Here is a 20,353-nt window from a genome sequence, read left to right on the forward strand (position 1 = left end):
TGAAGTGTTAGTAATATGGTATTAAAATTTCGTTAGAAAATTTTAATGTTTGGGTAGTCAATTAAGTAAAAAGGACTAAATTGAAAAATGTGTAAAAGTTACTAGAGGGATTAAATAGCTCAATTGTGAAATGAGGAGGGACATAAATTGCAAATAACCCAAAAGGAGATATTTTGGGCGGCATACGCTGAGAAAAATCAGGAGAATTGAAGAAATAAGGGTAAAATTGGAATATTACAAAATTTGCTTTAAAAGTTAGGACTAAGGTGGAATTATCTAGATTCCTCTTTATTTCTCTGCATTCCCATCAGCCAAAAAACGTCCTAAGGGTTTCTTCAAGCTGGTTTTTCATAATTTTTGCACCAAGTGAGTTAATTCTTGCCTTTTTCTTGTAATTTTTGTGTTTCTAAGACTTTTACAACTAGGTCCTATTACTAAATTCATTAGTTTTTGATTTTATGAATGAATTTGAAAGTTTCTATGAATATGTGCTGGAATTTTATGATGAAATAGGATGAAATTGAAGCTTTAATTTGTTTGTGAGATGATTTTATTAGGTAATTCCAATAGAAATTGATTTGTAAGACCTAATTGTGAAAAAGTTTGGAATTAAAGTTTAGTGCTGAAATTCTGATTTCCAAAGGTTATAAGGTAGTTTAAAGTGATATAATAAAGTGTTGATTGAGAAAAATCAGCTCAATTGAGAGGTTAATTGAGCAGGGACGAAATTATCATTGTTGAAAGTTTAAGGGAAAAATGGTAATTAACACCATGTACTAAAACAGTTTTGGACAGCAGCAGTACTCTGACTTTGAAAAATCACCAAAAATTGTAGAGATCGAATTAGAGGGTGAATAAAATATGAAATTAAATCTTATTGAGTCTAGTTTCTTATAAAAGAAACGGTGTAAGCAATGGAATTGTAAATCATGAGATATAATAGATTATGTGAGACAAGATCAGAATGAATTCGGGTTCCCCTGTTCTGACTTTGGAAAATCATTAAAAATTGTACAAAAATGATTATGAGTTATAATTTATATGCTTAGAATCCTTAATGAGTCTATTTTCTGAAGAAATAAACGAAAGCATCATCCTAATTCTGTACAGTGAGATAATTAATTTTTAGTGAAGAGGGGTCAGAACTATCATACAGTAAAACAGGGGAAAACTTTAAAGAATAAACTGTACTTATTGGATAAACCAAAAATTCTGAAATTTTTATGGTAAGAAGATATGTGAGTCTAATTTCAGGAAAAATTAACGGATCTTAATTTAGAGTTCTGTAGCTCAAGATATAAATAATTTAGTGACTGTGACTCAGTGAGGCAGCTTTGAATGCACTATAAATAATAATGGAATTGTAGAGAAAGTTACATATGAACATGAAATGTATTAGATTAATGATTAAATTTATTTATTTAGATCCAGAAAATTCAAATACGAAGCAAGATCGAGGAAAAGAAAAAGTTCGGGATTAGTAGATTTTTGGTTACGAACAAGTGTCGAGGTAAGTTCGTGTAACTTGAATTATCTTCTTAAATGCTTGAAATGTTTGTTATTGATGTGAAAATGAGTTGGATGTTTATTGTATGATAATTGATGAAGTATTGATATTCTTGATGAAAAGAGGAAATAAATCCTAGTTGAATGAAAGGAAAATTCGATGGATCTCTGAAAAGGAATTGACGGTAAAAAAGATCTAGCCCGGACGGGTGATCCTATCCTGATATAGCCCTCCCGAAGAATATGTGGAAAATAGATTTAGCCCGGACGGGTAATCCGAATTAGGGTCTGAATTTAGCCTGGACTGGTAATTTAGATCCAAGCTCATTAGAGTAATTGTCGTTGCGGGATTTAGCTTTGGTGGTAATCCCGACAATACTCGTGAGTTTATATTACTGAGATTTAGCTCGGGTGGTAATCCCATTGTAAGGATGAGGTTCGCGGGAGTGTGCTCTCTGAAATGGAAATTTGCACACATGAATATGAATTGACGGACCCGGATTTTTACACTTAGGTGTACCCCTGAATATCCATCGAAATTCCAAGTAGTTCAACGGGATAAATATGGAAAAATAACAAGGAAATGGAAATCATGGAATTGATGAGCTCATCAATCATTTATCTTTGTAATGAATTTGTATGAGGTTGTGTTTTTATGTGATAGGTATATGTTTATGTGAATTGGATGTGTGCTTGTGTTATTAAATGATGGATGTATAAGTATGGTAAGTATAATTCCTGTTGCATGAACTTACTAAGCACAAAGTGCTTACCCGCTTTCTTTTCCCTGTTTGTAGAGTTAAGAGCTCGGAGGTCGGATTTGGTGGAGACACATCACACTATCAATCTCGAGATCTCGGTACATAAAGGAACTTTATTTTGGAAATCAATGGCATGTATAAGCTAGTAAATTAGATGTTAATGTGAAATGAATGTATGGTTAGCCATTGGTATGGCTAACAAATTTTGGTTTTGGTATGTGATGAAATTATCTTATGAATATGATAAATCTATCTTGAAAAAAAAAATTCGGTAAAATCTGGTAATGCCTCATACTCTATTTCGGCGACGAATACGGGTAGGGGGTATTACAAGAAAAGTCTGCACTCCATTTCGATAACCGTCGCTTACCCTTGACAAATTCATCCAAGACCGGTCCATTTCTTATTTCTTGAAGTCTGATTTTCACCAGAAATTACAAGGGTAAGTTGTTCAGTGGTAAGTTATGTATTATGTAACTTATGTAAGTTATAATATTAATGTATGTTATGTAAGTTGTAAGTTATGTTTTATGTAACTTCTATAACTTATCAAATAATGTAAGTTATGTAAGTTGTAAGTTGTTATGTATTATGTAAGTTATGTATGCTATATATTATGTAAGTTTATATAAAATCATAAATATAAGTTATGTATTATGTAAGGTAACATATAAGTTTATGTAAGTTATGAATGTAAGTTATGTATTATGTAAGTTATTTAAATTATTTAAGTTGTGTATTAAGTAAGTCATGTAGGCTATGTGTTATGTATGTAAATTATGATATGATTGATAAATTTTTCAAGTATATGTAAAATTTTAATAAATATATTAAAGCTGTATATAAATATATATATCAAAGATGTTTTAAAATATAACCTTGAATACATTTCATTTAAAGTATACTTTTGTAGCTTTAATCTCGGATAATTCAAATATCGTTACGATATGATATATATTTTGTAGCTTTTATTAATTCAAAGAACAAATTATGTCAGAAAAAAATAACATTGACTTCACATTACAAGATATAATTAATTTGTTTATATTTATGAAAACAATTTTTTTATTAAAGAAATAATACTTTGAATTGCCATTACAAAATAAATATATTTCGAAAAAGTATATTTTTATTTTAATAGAAAATATAAATAAATATACAATTCTATTTGTATGTAAAAGATTATTAATCATTAACATAAAACCAAGTTGCAAATACAAGTCCAATCATCTTTTGCCAGAACAGGTGCTGTACAGGTTGGCAGTCAGATCGGTGATGGACATAACTATGCTGAATCTATGGAAGTTGATACTAGAACAAATGAAAGAGAGCAAACAGCTGAACTAAAGTTCACTACAGTGGCTAAGGAAATTAATATGGAGGAAACTAATATTGGATCACAGCATGCTGCTGCTTGTAGTGATGCACCAAACAGCATTGAGTATGATTTACGTAAAATGCTATTCCAGTTAACGTCTTATGTTAGCCATCCTTACAATAGACCTTTGCATGACAAAATCTACTATTAAATCTTCTAGATGGTCTGAAAAGATGATGAAAAAGCTTTGTATATTGACAATAGGTTTTTTTTGGCTTGACAAAGCATGAGATAGAATATATTTTAATGTTGCCACTTGGATACATATATCTCATTTTAAGAATAGTTGCCTGAGGAAAATTTTCATAAGTTTCTTACTGTCCATTAATTATAATGGTGGTACCTTCTAAATGTTGGTTCTCTTTTCTTGGCTTCCAATTATCTTTACAGGCACAAGACCCGTGCAAATGATGAACTTCATTTTCTTTATTGCTTTATTTTTGCTGTTCAAAAGAGTTGGCCTTCTGTTATTAATTGTTGTATCTGATAATCAGGTCAAAGTTTGTGATATATGTGGTGACATAGGTCGAGAGGAGTTTGACTACAAAAGAAACGCATTTTATCTGCAGTTTATGTTTGCTGACTTTGTTTGCAGATAAAAAATAAATCTAAATCTAATATAAAAGCATAAAAACCCTGGATTCTAAAGTTGCATGCTTTTCTTTTTTATTTCTACAAGTTTACCACTAAGGTCTTTTCATCATTTTCAAACTTATTTATCTTCAAACTTATTTCTACATGATTATCTGCAAAGGTTATAATAGAAGTGTAACAACAGCATTAATGTTGATTTACAAAGCAACAAAGAAAATAGCAAATACAACATACAACAACATACAAAGAATCAGAAGAAAATAAAACCGCCTCTTCCATGAAATGGATTCCTTGGCTTTTTGAGTCTCGAAATTATGCAGATACAACATTACAACAGCAGATACAACATACCTTCCACGCCAAAGAATAGACGACTTATGCAGCGAAAGAGGCAGCAAGCTAGCAGGAACCTAGCGACGGCAGAGGACTGCGGTGGTACAGGACTGTGACGGACGACGGTTGACGAGCGACAACAGAAGCGTCGACGAGCAATGTAGCGGAGATGGTTGGGGCGCAGCAGCCTAGGGTTCTAGAATTGGGGGATTTTTGGGGGAAAAATCGGGGGAAATTTTGGGGAGAAATTTGGGGAGAATTTCGGCTAAGTGTTGGGAGTAATGGGGATGAACTATTGCGGCGTTTTTAACATAGCGCCACTAATGCTGTTAATGTGGCAGATAAAACGACACCGTTTTATCTAAAATCGGAAATTTTAGTGGCGTTTCTACACTTGCGCCGCAAAAGCCATTCAATTGTCAAACAAAAGTACACCGTTTTCACCCAATATTTAATAACTTTTTACAGCGTTTTTGCTGAAAACGCCGCTAAATCTCACATCTTTTAATTATTTATTTATTTCTTAATTGTATCTTTTAATTACTTTTGACAATGATAATACAATAATAATAATTTATTATTTATTAAAACCTTTGTACACTACTAAAAGTTTACTTTTATATACGTAATTAAATTTTAATATTTTAGACTAAATTGTTATAATTTTTCTTTTGCTTTTCTAGTTCATATTTATTATTATACAAATGTACATAATGAATCAAGTATTATATTTTGGGATTTAACCCATTTTGATATATTTTTAAAATATTAATTTATATTTATATTATTATCATTTATATTAATCTAGAATATCCAAGATTAAACACAAAAGCGCTTAATTAATTGTTAAAAGCTAGCCCCAATCTGAAACCCTAAAATCATCAACCATATTATTTATCCGTAACCATCAAACCCCAAACTATAAACCACTATACTGTAAGCCTTAATTAATTAATTGTAAAACCTAAACCCCAAACTATACCCTTAACCCTAAACCCCAAACCCCAAACCTTAAAACTTAAACCCTAACTTGTCAATTAACCATAAAACGTCAAACCACCAAATTACCATAAAATCCAAACCACATTATATCGTAGACATTAACCACAGATCTTAAACCCTAAATTAACCATAAACATTAAACTCGTAAACCACAAACAACAACCACCAAATCATAAACTTTAAACCCTAAAGTTAGCCAAACCCCTAAAGCCGTAAGTCATAAACCATAATCCTAAACCATATCTTTGGAAATTCGGGTGGCCAATATGTTAGTTTAGTACAGAACATATATTTTATATTATTTAATTATTTAATATAGGTGTGCTTACAACGTGGCATGGATCCCAGTAAAATAAAAATGTTATTCTTTAATTAGTTTCAAATAGTAGTATATATATATCTTTAAACCTCAAACATCAAACCTTCAATCCCTAGCCCAAAATAAAAAATAGTATATATACCATAAACCCTAAAACTTTATAGCAAAAATAAATCCTAAAGTAATGGAAAAATAAATTAAGTTTCTTGCGGCGTTTTTAATATAAAGCGCCACTAAAAGTTACTCTATAGCAGCGTTTCAAAATAAGCGCCGCTAATGAATCGATACGTGAAGCCGAAACGATGCGTTTTGGTCAAACTTTTTGCGGCGCTTAAGCAGAAGCGCCACTAAAAGCTAATCTATAGCGGCGTTTATGGGTTAGCGCCACTAAAGGCGCTATAGATCAAGACGAAACGTTGAGTTTTGGTTTAAAAAATTTCGGCGTTTTTTCGTTAAACGCCACTATATAGGGGATATAGCGGCGTTTTCTGGTAAGCGCCACTAATGCCTTTATAAGTCAATCCCGAACGATGCGTTTTCTTCAGAATATTTACGGCGATTAAGGAATAGCGCCACGAAAAGCTGATAAATAACGGCGTTTTTAGCTAAGCGCCGCTAAATGCGCTATAGCTCAATACGAAACGTTATGTTTCGTTTTCAAAATTTCCGGCGTTTTTCGATTGCGCGCCGCTAATAGCAGCCTATAGCGGTGTTTTACTGAAGCGCCACTATTGGATCTATGCCTCATTTTTAAACGCTGCGTTTTGATTCACATATTTTGTGGCGCTTGTACTTTAGCGCCGCTAATGCTGTGATTCAGCGGCGTTTCTTTGGAAGCGCCACTAATTGTACTATAGCTCAATATTGTACGCTGCGTATAGTTTAACATTTTTTGTGGCGCTTACAAACAAACGCCGCTAATTCTGCTCTATAGTGGCGTTTTTAGAATGCGCCGCTACTGCCAGTATTCTTGAATATTAAACGATGCGTTTTGTCAGATTTATTACGGCTTTTTTGTTTAAAATCGCCACTAATGATGCTCTTTTGCGGCGTTTTACAAAAGCGCCACTATTGGATCTATGCCTCATTTCCAAACGCTGCGTTTTTTATTCACATATTTTGTGGCGCTTGTACTTTAGCGCCACTAATGTTATGCTTCAGCGGCGTTTCTAGGGAAGCGCCACTAATTGTACTATAGCTCAATATTGTACGCTGCGTATTGTTTAACATTTTTTGTAGCGCTTACAAAAAAACGCCGCTAATTCTGCTCTATAGTGGCGTTTTTAGAATGCGCCGCTACTGCCACTATTCCTGAATATTAAACGATGCGTTTTGTCAGATTTATTACGGCGTTTTTGTTTAAAATCGCCACTAAAGATGCTCTTTTGCGGCATTTTCCTAGAAGCGCCGCTATTACGGGATCTTTACCGGCGTTTTAGGATTAACGCCGCTAATGCCTGATTTTTAGAGGCGTTTTACCTACAAACGCCACAAAAAATGCCGCTAAAGCCCTCTTTTGGTGTAGTGTATGTACATGTCACATTACCAAAAGAAAATATACATCACCAAAAGTTTGCTGAAGTCGGGCTGGCTTTCGATGCTGGTTTAGTACTAGACTTCTACAACCTGCGCACGGAAACAACCGTACGCTGAGTATGCATATACTCAGTGGTATCACTATAATTCAATTTATAATTAAATACATTAAATCACACACATACTTTTTCATTACAATTAACATTACTTAATGAAAAATTCAATCTTTTTATATTATCAATTAATTATATATAAATACCATTCTTATTTCTTTACTTCAATTCTCACTTTTCACATATGTCACATTATTCAGTTTAATTTTTATCAGTAAATTTATTTCATTTGCCCCTATTAACTTGACTCGGACTCGGCGGATACACGAATTCCAACCAAACACACCAAGAACGATGTCGATGAATTAGCAGTAATAAAGGATGATTTCAACACACAAAGTGCTAAATCTATAACGATAGAATAAATAAAGATTCGACACACAAAGTGCCGAATCAGTAACTGTAACACCCATTACCCGTATCTAACACCGGAATAAGGTACGAGGCATTACCAAAACACATGCACTTGTAAACGTATTAAACCGAGTTATAAAATTTCATCTAAATTAAAAATTTCATCTAAATTAAAACTTTCAAAATAATTAACATGCTTCTATAACTTTTCACAATATATCCTCAAAATATTATAATCATAATAATTAGGGCCTACGAGACCCGATACATACTCATGCAATTCAATGCTTCATTTCCATTTCATTCAATTTGCAATTTCTCATGCTCACAATTTAAATCATATCACTAGCAATTTCCATTTAATTCACGTACAATTCAATGACATTAAGTTCAACACTAATATGTAAACCATTTATCTCAATGTTTATCGATTATACCATTCAATAACACATTTATGAAATTCTCAATTTTGCAATGAAAATATCACTTTAGCTTAAATAACAACATCATCCTGTTATAAATACACAACCACTTATCCATTTGCTTTAATTCTTTTGGGCTCATTTATCACTTACCATCCTTAATCAAATTAGGGAACGGTTATGGAAAATTGAATACTTCACTTCCTCTTGGCCATAGTATAACTATGGTCTTACGTATGATCACTTATCACTTGTCCCTGATCAGATAAGTGTAGCTAGGCTACCACTTATCACTTTGTCACTTGATCAGATAAGTGTAGCTAAAGCTACCACTTATCACTTTGTCACTTGATCAGATAAGTGTAGCTAGGCTACAACTTATCACTTTGTCACTTGATCAGATAAGTGTAGCTAGGCTACCACTTATCACTTTGTCACTTGATCAGATAAGCTAAAGCTACCACTTATCACTTTGTCACTTGATCAGATAAGTGTAGCTAAAGCTACCACTCATCACTTTGTCACTTGATCAGATAAGTGTAGCTAAAGCTACCACTTATCACTTTGTCACTTGATCAGAAGTACTCAAATCCGGCGTTCCGCTTAATTTGATCATTTATTCAATTTTCACATTTTTATTCTATTCTCATTTCAACAATAAATATATATTTCATCATATGATATATAATTCATGAAATTAACATTTAATCATTAAATTTCGGCCATATGAACTTACTATTTCATTATCTTTCCACATTGGTTCCTATGCACATCACACAAGATATAAACATATCATTCAACCATAGTTGCAAGCTAGTGTATTTAAACATAACTCTTTTTGGAGCTAACCACATGATAAACCATTCATGACATTATTTCATGCCAAATCATATACCGAATATACCATACGCACATACTATGAAATTTTATTTTCACACATGAGCTTAAACCATGACCAATAATACACAAATATAAGCATCATTCATATTTCATCGTTTATTAGTTATAATCAAACATATGACCAATTATATATTTCTCAATTTTCCTCCACCTCCTCTCCATTCCTCATCCTTAATGTGTATAACACATTTAAACAACATTATTCGTACTTTCACTATTTTCTTGTATGTAAAATTCAAGATGTCCGTCTGAGTTAGAGTCACTAAACTATTTTTCCCTGGAGCTACAGAACTTAAAATTAAGATCCGTAAATTTTCCCTGAAACTAGATTAACATATATTCTTACCATAAAATTTCAGAATTTTGGTTTAGCCAAATAGTATATTTTATTCTTTAAAGTTTCCCCTGTTTCGCTGTCTGACAGTTCTGACCTCTCTTCACTAAAAATTAATTATCTCATTGTACAGAATTCGGATGATGTTTCCGTTTATTTATTTTGAAAATAGACTCATTAAGGATTCTAAGAATATAAACTATAACTCATAATTATTTTTTTACAATTTTCAAAAATTTTCCAAAGTCAAAACAGGGGATTCCGAACTTATTCTGACTCGGTCTAACTAAACTTCAAATATCTCAAAATTTACAATTCCATTACTTACACCGTTTCTTCTATGAGAAATTAGACTCAACAAGATTTAATTTCATATTTTATTCATCCTATAATTCAATTCCCACAATTTTTTGTGATTTTTCCAAGTTAGACTAGCTGCTGTCCAAAAATGCTTTAGTGCAAAATGTTGATTTCCATTTTGCCCCAAATTTCACAATTTATACAATTCGGTCCTTTCTTAATTAACCCCTCAATTAATCTAATTTTCTTAATTAATAGTTTACCTAGACATTATAAGTTGTTACAAAACTATTGAAATTCAGAATTTCCACATATAACTCTATCTTCAAACTCTTTTACTATTAGGTCCCAAACATTCACTTTCTATTCAATTCTTTCAATAAAATCAGCATATGAACAATTTAAAGCTCTAATTCCATGCTAAATCATCATATACTTCCAGCACATATTCATATCAACTTTCAACTTCTTTCATAGAATCAAAAACTAATGAATTCAACAAGTGGGCCTAGTTGTAAAAGTCACAAAAACATAAAATTTTCAAGAAATAATCAAGAATTGAACTTACCTACAGTAAAAATAGGAAGAACCAGCTTAAGGAAACCCTTCTATGGTGTTTTTTCTGATGAGAAAGCAGAAAAATAAAGAGAAATCTAGATAATTCCACTTTGGTCCTAACTTTATTAAGTAAATTTTGCAATATTCCAATTTTGCCCTTAATTCTCCTTACTTTGTTGCTGATTTCATGCCTTTGCCGTTCAGCCCAAATAGACCTTGGGTCTATTTGCCTTTCAAACCCTCTTCCTTTTATTATTTAAGCTATTTAATCATTTCCCATAATTTTACATTTGTTACAATTTAGTCCTTTTTGTTCAATTAATTATCGGAACTTTAAAATTTCTTAACTAAACTTTAATACTAACTTTTAACACTACATAAATATTTATAAAAATATTTATGGCTCGGTTTGAAATCCCGAGGTCTAGATACCTCATTTTCGATTCTAATTATTTTAATATTTATTTCTAGTGTACTATTCACTATTTCAAAAATTTTCCTAACTTCACATTTAACTTATACTCACTAAATTAATAATATTTTCTGCCCATTTGTCGAGTTTAGCGATCTCGAATCACCGTTCCGACACCTCTAAAAATTTAGGCCATTACATTTTTACTCGTCGGATTTGTGGTCCCAAAACCACTGTTCTGACTAGACCCAAAATCGGGCTATTACAGTAACAATAACAGTAGTCGACACATAAGTGCCTAATCAGTAAGCCAGCAAATACCCCGTACTCTTCCATATCCTATGGCATGCCAACTATATCCGACTAGCCCGACTAGTTAATAGGGTATTTAATTCACTTTTCAATACAATTTTCATCTTAGTTCAGTATCGATTATAAATTCCTTATTTCAATCAATTTCACAGTATTGTAGTAATTCATTATTTCAGTAATTTCACAATTTAATGCATTATACATATAATATTCAAGATCTTCACACTTCACTCAATTACTCAAAACAATATCCAAGATCCGTAATTGATTCGATGTCGGTTTCAATTTCAATATCACATTATAAATTTATCATTTATTAAACACTTACCTTAAAATACTTACCACACATAATTAGCAATTTAAACACTTAATAATAATAAAATTTGAATTATAGTGATACAAACCGTGATTCTCGTGTCTATTCCTCGTCCACTTTTTATTTTCCTTTCTTCGTGGATGCCTCGGGTGCGATATTAGCTAGGAAAAAAATTAAGATAATTTTCATAATCATTAATATAATATAATTTAACTGCTGAAATTTTTATCTAACTTTTACTTTAATTTCAATTTAATCCTAACAAAACCTATATATTTTCTTTCTCAATTCATACCTTTTACTACTCAATTTCTTGCCAAACTCACATTAAACTATCTAATTTTTATCATATTTTCATAATTTCTAATTTATTTCAATTTAATCCCTAAAATTCAAAACTTATAATTTAGTTTACAATTCAATCCTTTATTCAATTCCAAACAAAATTCCTATCAATTAAACCCTCAATTCCATCATTTTTTCAACATAAACCCTACTCAAAAATCTATTAACTTCCAAAACCTAAACTTATTTTAAACAAAACTTTGTTTTAAAACTTCTAAAATATCAAAATTAAAAGAAAAGGGCTTAATTGACTTACCAAATTAAACTCTAAGCTTTAAAAACCCTATTTTCCTTTTTCTTTTCTTTCTTTCTTTCTCCCTGTTTCTCCCCTGTTTCGTCTCTTTCTCTGTTTCTTTTCTGTTCTTCTTTTGTTTCTTTTTGTTTCTTTTATTTTACTTTATGTTTAGTTAATTAATTATAAGTATTACAAATGTATGTGTTATATTAATACACTTACATTAAATCATCACCATACACTTGTCCTATTTTAACATCTCACAATATAAAAATAAAAATAATTTAATTATTTATCTAATAAATATCTTTAAAATAATAAATATCTATTAAATATACAAATAAAAATATTACAATTGTATATACATTTATCTTTTACACATGTATTATTTAATCATCATACATTTGGCACAAATACAATATCATGATAATAATATTAATTAATATTATAAATATCTTTTACTTAAATTTTAAGCAAATAAAAAATTTTAATACAAATGTATATATAAATATATATATTCACATATTACACATGTATTTTATCATATCCATACAATTAACATATTTTTAATTTACTTAATAATATAATATCATTATAATTTAATTATCATATATTCATATAATATAAATTATATTTTAATATCATTAATTATATATGCTTAGACAAATAAAAATCTTAAATTCTATTCCTTTATGCCGCCTCAACTATGCTAAACGGCTTAATTGCCATTTTAGTCCCTATTATTTTCTTTTAATCTATAATTAAACTCATTATTACTTCTAATAATTATTTATGACTCAGTTTACTAAGACAGAGGCCCGATAATGTACTTTTCCGGTGCCCACGAATTTTGGGTCGTTACAGTGCGAAAACATCTTTGAATTCTTAGAATAATTCAATGTTGTCTTGCTTTGTCTCTGCGGTGATACAGGCTCCGATCTTCACCTCTTTCTCTTCTCTTAAGCTCACAATTTCCATTTGATTCCTTGTAAGGCAGGATCTGTTTCTCGACTTGTTCTATCATCCTTAACAAGTCCGAAAATAGGCTATAATCTATGTCATCTTTAAAGTCATGAGATCCCTCTAAACACATGTCTCGCTCAAAAAAAGATTCTGAGTCTGTATCAGCGTCACTCATGTCATTGATATCTAGAGACCTATTGTGGGTACAAAAGAATATACAAAGAATGTATGAATTTATGAATAATTATTTGTACAATATAACTATGAAGGAATGAAAGAATGATTTGGAAGAAAATAGAAAAGAATCAAAAATGATTATTCATAATGATGAAAGAATATTGACTTAAAAATGAGCACAAATGTATTATGACGTTCAGACATGAGCTTATTTCATAAACGAGTTCTTATTGCTTCTAGGCTAAAAGCAACAAGTGTGTTCTGAATATTATTCTAAGTAAGCTCTAAATACTACAGGGGTCCCTTCTGCAGTCCCATTATTTAGAACACTCCCAGGTTTATAAGGGCGAATATTTAAAAATGTCCCTTTTCAGTTGTCTTCATGTATGGCTGGAATAGGTGTGACTCTCTTATCCAGTCGATCAAACAAATCTGTAACTGTTTCGTCTATGTACCCCAGCGCTCTAGGAAAAATCATCAACCCATAAATGCTCAAAGCAAAAACATCAACTTTTTTCTTCATATCGGGGTGTGCTAAAATCAAATCATGCAGACTTTTCCAGGGAATACATTTGCTTTCTCCTTTTTGTTTGATCCGCGCTGTAACCCATTGCTCACTCATTCCTAAGATATTCATTAACTTCTTTACAAAATTTGGGATGTTGACGGCTTTAGAATAGACTTTATCTGCTTGAATCCTTGGGCAACGTAGCAAAATTGTATATTCCTCTATAGTAGGCACTAAGTCTACCTCCCCTAAAGTGAAGCAGCTATAAGCGGAATTCCAAAATTGGGCCAGAGCTCGAAACAAATGCTCATCCACCTTAATGTCAAACAAATATGACAAATCACCATAATTATAATAAAATAACCGTTTGACTTCATCATCCCAATGGGCCCATATTTCTTTCAACTCTTGGAGATTGTTCTAAGTTTCACTGATATAAGTGAAGTCCCATAATTCTGATGTGTACCCCTCCGTCAAGCTATCACCCTTCTCAAGTTGCGTTTTTTCTGACCACACTCAGACTACGGCAATATCTTCCATTTTATCAAGAAATTCATTCTCCATGGCAAGCTCTCTACTTTGTAATCGAACGCGAATTGACACCTTTTATGATGAAAATGTCATGCAAACATGATTAAAACAAAATAAGTCAGTACATTTAAGACAAAAATTTAGAGTACTCAAGAAATCATAAACAAAATATCTACTTGGTCGACCACTAAGGGTATGGAGTAATTCTACCTAGGGTAAGCTCTTAGGCTCACTGCATGTGATTCGATTCTAAAGAAAGGGTACCTGAACCAGCAGATTCCTCGATCCTCACCTATTATAGGCTCATATTGACCGAGTTCAGTTCAGGGGAATACATTTCCCTATGGCCGCACGGAGATGAAAATCTAACAAAGACATAGGTACGGATGTATCCCGAAAGTGATCCACTATCCTGCACGAAGGTGAAAACCTCACAAAGGATTAGTTTCTCACTCCCACTTAAAAGGGTGTGACCAATGGTCATGCAATGCAATGTGCAGAAAGATACCAAAACTTAAACTAACACAGTAATTATAAACCACAATGATGAATATCATAATAAAGACGGATGAAATGTAACGAAAGGATCGTATATTTAAATCAAGTTTTCAATTTTTGACAAAAAGACAAAAAATAATCAACTCGTGGCTTGACTCTCTTATTTTGGGTCCCCAGTAGAGTCGCCAAGCTGTTGACACCATTTTTTTGATAAAACAGGGTCGACTTGGATTTTAAAAAATGAAAATGAATATGGGAGTCGCCACCAATCCTTTTTGATAAGGTGTGATCGGGCCACCTTGAAAAGTGGTTGTTTTTAATAAACAATTAAATTGTATTAAAACAACGATTTTAGACCATGAAATTAAAAAAAACGGGTTTGGGAGTCGGTTACGTACGAGGAAGGATTAGCACCCTCGCAACGCCCAAAATTGGTACCTAGTTGATTAATTAGTATCTTAGTATCGAAGATTGAAAACTTTGAAGAGTTTTAAAAATACGATCCTTGTATTAAAAAACTTGTATAAATCAAATTACCCATTAAGACCCTCTCATTTCGGAGAGAGAAAATGTCACACCCAATCAGTTAGGGCATGATATTTCACCTCCTCAAAAATGAGCTTGTCAAAAAATTCGTGCAATAAAATTTAAAAGGATAATCAATTGTTTAAGTCAGATGAAGAAATCGCAGTCCAATACGTTAGGGCACAATTTCTCAAAATTCTAAACATTGAGTATTGCCTTTATTATTTTTTTTTAGAAAAATCCTCATCTCGAGAAAATTACGTGTCATATCCAATGCGTTAGGACACAACGTATTGAATTCTCGATAATGAACTTTTTATTTATGTTTTTTGATTAAAGAGCATTCTCGATTGTATAGATTCAACGAAAAAAATTGGAACCCAATACGTTAGGGCTCAATCCTCTCGAAGATCCCAAATACCGAGCATTGCCTTTATTTTCAAATTTTTCTTTTTTACAATTTGGGTAAAATTGATGTAATGTTAAATTTAATATATGAATAAATGTCGCATTAATAAATGACAATAATGAATATGACGATATGAACATAGATAACACGAGCAATTAAAAATAATAAAAAGGGACAAATCGATTACATATAAAATAACAAGTAAGTAGACAAATAAAACTAAAACGTTTTTTTTCTTTAAATGATAATTGACATATAAATAAATAAATAAATAAATACATAAATAAATAAACATCAAGCAAAACAATAATAACAATAAATAAAATGAATAAAATTATAAAAATATAAAAATGTATATATGTATATATGTATATATGTGCATAACAAAGTTTGAAATTTAAAAGGATATAAATGAGTCAACAACAACAACAACAACAACAACAACAACAACAATAATACTAATAGATTAATGACGCAATATGATAATGATAATAACATTAAAATAGTTAATTAAAACAATAAAATTGTCAAAAACACGGACTAAATTGAAGTAAAAACAAAAAAATGGGGCGGATTCGAAATAAATAAAAAGGGACCTATTTGAATGCGCGAGCAACATGGAGGGACTAGAAGGGCAATTTTCCCTTCTCCTCCGAAACGCACAGTTTCATTAAGGACCAAATCGAGAGAAAGATGAAATTTTGTGGCAAAATTAAAAAAACTAAAAAAGATCAGACCTGATTGTAAATAGCCTCAAAAGCGGAAGGACTGGAGGCGTAAATAACCCCTTTTATCTAGAAACATGCGGATACTAGGCGGTTCAGGTCGGGTCGGGTCGGATGGTCCCGAAACGACGTCGTTTTGGGGCTAAATGAAACAGGCCAAAACGACACCGTTTCTAGGTGCTATAAAAATCGATTTTTTTTAAAAACTCTTCATTTTTCACTTTTCTAAAAAAAACCCTAAAATTCTCTCAAGCCCTCTCTCCCCTTTCCGGATATAGGTCCAAGATCCGGCCGTTGGCCACGGCGTCGGCTGCAAGTCACCGACACTGGCCCCACCGTCTACGGTGTCCGAAAAAACTAAAAAACTCCGTCTTAGCCCTTTTAACCCTCCTGAACTCAGATCCGGGCCCAAAATTTCCAAAAAATTGACAAATGCTCCAAAAAGGCAAGAAACCTTTCGGCTTCCGGTCACCTATCCTTGGAGGTGACTTCTTCGACCGTCCTAACGTAGGAGAACACCCCTCCTAGGTATGCCATTTCGGCCCTCTTTCTTTTTTATTTATTATTAGTATATAAAAAAAAGAGATTGAAGTTTAAAAAAAAAATAGACAGCGATCACCTTGAAATTTCTTGTTTTTATTTCTCAATCTCATAAAAAAAGGGGAACCCTTTTACATTCGTTTCAAATGGCTTTATATAGCCATTTTTTACAATTTTTAACTCTATTTTATTTTTGCTGTCACTTCCGTTGTAGGCACAAGTGGGCAAGGCAGGTGAACAGCAGGTGCGGCGGTGGCAGAGGGCAGGTGGTGTGGCGCCAGAGGTTTGAAAAATTTTGTTTTTTCTGTTATGGTTTGGGCTAGGGTTACTGTTGGGCAGATGTATTGGGCTAAATTTACGGGCCTTTCAGGTTTTGGATTTGGGCTATATCAGGCCTGGCATGTAATTGGGTTGGTTTGGGTTTTGGTATTTGGGTTTTGGTCCCCGAGTGTTTGGGAATTTGGGCTATTTGGGTTGGTTATTGGGCCGGGCAAAATTTGGGCTATACAAGACTAATAAGATATTTAAAGTTTTATTGCATCCACCACAAAAAAAAAACATCTTTAATAATCAATGGACTTAGCGAGTTTTTGAAAAACTACGCATTTGTACCCTCACTGGTTTTACCTAGGGGTGTGCAAAATTCGGGTAAAACTGAAAAAATTCGGTTAACCGACCGAATTCGGTTAATCGGTCGATTAACCGAATTTTTTCGGTCGGGGGTTGGTTAATTATTTTTAATTTTTGGTTAACGGTTAATTCGGTTCAAAACCGGTCGGGTAACCGAATTTTTTCGGTTTAACCGAAAAAATTAATAAATAAAATTACAATATATAAATAGGTCCACTATTCACCTAAACCAAATCCAAACCCAAGTATCCAACCCAACCCAATTACCCAACCGAACCCAATCATAAAAATTACAAATAATTTAATAAATAAAAATAAAATTCTAAAACTAAAACTAAAACTAAAGTCTAAAAGTCTAAACAAATAATTTAATAAATAAAAATAAAATTTAAAGACTTATGTAATGTTTTTTATGTAGTGATTCAATTCGGGTAATTCGGGTAATTCGGTTAATTCGGTTAACCGACCGAATTAACCGAAAAAATTTCGGTTCGGTTAATTTTTTTGAAAAAAATTTCGATTCGATTAACGATTAAAAATTTTGAAAGGTCAGTTAATTCGGTTAATGTCATTTCGGGTCAGTTAACCAGTCGGTTAACCGACATAACACCCTTACCTTTAGATGTTTTGACTAATGATCCAAAAACTTTCAGACTTTAATTATACTTGAGTTGCGTCTTTCTATTTTGGCCTATCTATTTCATGTATATTTTTCTTGACATTTTATTCAAGATTCTCATTTTCTTTTATTATTTCAACAATAATGTTGCACGCAAAACATTTATCGGTAACTTTTCGTTTTCACGATTTCATATTTTCTTATAGTGACATAACTTATTGAATTTTTTTTACTTTCACTATTTCCATCTTCAATTTTAGGTACCTGAATCTTTTTTAGAATTTTAATAATTAGTTATATTTTGGGTCTCTTCGAGAGCACTGCCTCCATTATATGATCATCTTGATTTATTTTTATCTTTTATGATAATTTTTATCTTCGGAACTAATTGATCTACCATGCTTAAGGCATGCATTGCTTTCGTTTGTTCTATTAGATTGTCCTCTTGAGAAAATAAAATATTTGTAATTAGTATATAATACTTGGTTATTTTTATCAAGTCAGTAAATGCACATCCTAGAAGTTAACTTGCAATAGAAATAGCTCATTCCAAGCAATTTATTTCATCCAATTATTATTTCTCTCCTTCTTGTGAAAATTGTCAAATCAAAATAGAAATAAATTCATATCATAATTAAATCTTCAATTTGTTCAAAACATCTAATAATATAAGAAGATTCATAATTAATATATATTCGCCACATTCTTTGAATACTCCTTTTGTGCATTGTAGTGCAGCAACATGAACATACATTGTACAAATAAAAAAAATCTAAAATTGATTGTATTTGGCTCCTAACTAAAAACCAATTGTAATGGGGGAGTATTCATCACAACTTATGGCATAATGCGTACAAGTGTTGATTCATATAAAATATCATATCCTTATACACATATACAAAAAGTTCTATTCTCAAAAGTAATGGTTTAGCTACTAATTGGAGGCATTTAATCATTAATTTTGCTAAATCATTTTATATGTATAAGTAATAGACTTTTACAATAGTTACTCGCATAATCTAGAAGTTCATTCTTAAACAAATTATTAAACAAGTAATCGACAAACTATAGGTTGTGAGTTGATAACTCACATGTGATTAACTTGTAGATGCATTACAAAATTACATAAAAATATCCATTTGTTGGATAAATGAGTCCATATAATTTCTTTCATAAATGCAAAAGATTTAATCTCAACTTTTGTCACCGAGGATCTGATAGTCCATCTTTTTTAGAATAAGCAACACTTGAAAAATGAAAAATCTTCAAGTTCTTTAATAAATTTCTATATAAATTCTCATTTTGTCACATCATTATTTATCGTGATGGTTTAACCAATCATGCCAACTAATTAATATATTTGGACTAGTAAACTTCAAGTTTACCATGCATAAAATTCAGCAACACTATTATAAACTTTTGTTTTACCATCGCATACGATTTAGTAATACTAATATATGCATAGAACAAACTATAGGAAAAGATATAATTTTTAATACAAAATTCTTACCCAATATAATTATTTTAATATATAGAAATTGACTGTCTCCTTATTGACAATCTCAATATGATATCCATTACAACGTATATCATTTTAAAAGATAATAATTTCTTTGAGACCGACTAGAACATAATGCATTACTTATCACTTTTTTTTTCTTTAGATAATAATATACTAGTTCTTTCGAGCCTTGAATTGATTTTATACTATGAAAATTAACATGTTTCATTGCCACATTGAATATAGAATAACAATATATTAGCTCTTCTATAACCCTAAATTAATTTTGTACATTCAAAGATTAGTTTGTTTGATTACCAAACAAGAGATATTTTTTTTATCCCCACAAATAGTATGCATTATTGTATTGCTTATGAGAATTAAAATAATCATAATTAATCTCAAATTAATCTAGATATAAAACACTAAATAGATAAAAATTTCCTACAAAGAGTTGCAAACAGCAACAGACGAATGGAAAAGTAAGCGGCTCAATTTGAATAGCAACCAGCAGCAATCAATAGCCATTTGAAGAAGCAAAAGAGCCAACGACAAAGGAAAATAGGAGAATTTTGAATGGTCGAAGATTGAATTTTGGTATTATGGATGAGAGTTAATGGTTTGCAAAGTTGCTGTTGATTTAGGGTTAGTTTAACCATACTTTTTAAAAGTTCTTTTGGACCAAAAAGCAGTTTTG

At 31.5% G+C, this 20,353-nt stretch overlaps 1 long non-coding RNA gene across 1 annotated transcript; it reads left to right on the forward strand.

Moving 5' to 3' along the window:
• Positions 1 to 290: 290 nt before the first annotated feature.
• LOC128042941 (uncharacterized) lies at positions 291 to 2,925 on the forward strand. The gene is made up of 3 exons (XR_008198555.1): positions 291 to 366; positions 1,426 to 1,510; positions 2,304 to 2,925. It is a non-coding gene; the product is annotated as an uncharacterized LOC128042941 (long non-coding RNA).
• The last annotated feature ends 17,428 nt before the right edge of the window (positions 2,926 to 20,353 follow it).

This window comes from Gossypium raimondii, chromosome 8, assembly GCF_025698545.1.
Source record: "Gossypium raimondii isolate GPD5lz chromosome 8, ASM2569854v1, whole genome shotgun sequence".
NCBI lineage: Eukaryota > Viridiplantae > Streptophyta > Magnoliopsida > Malvales > Malvaceae > Gossypium > Gossypium raimondii.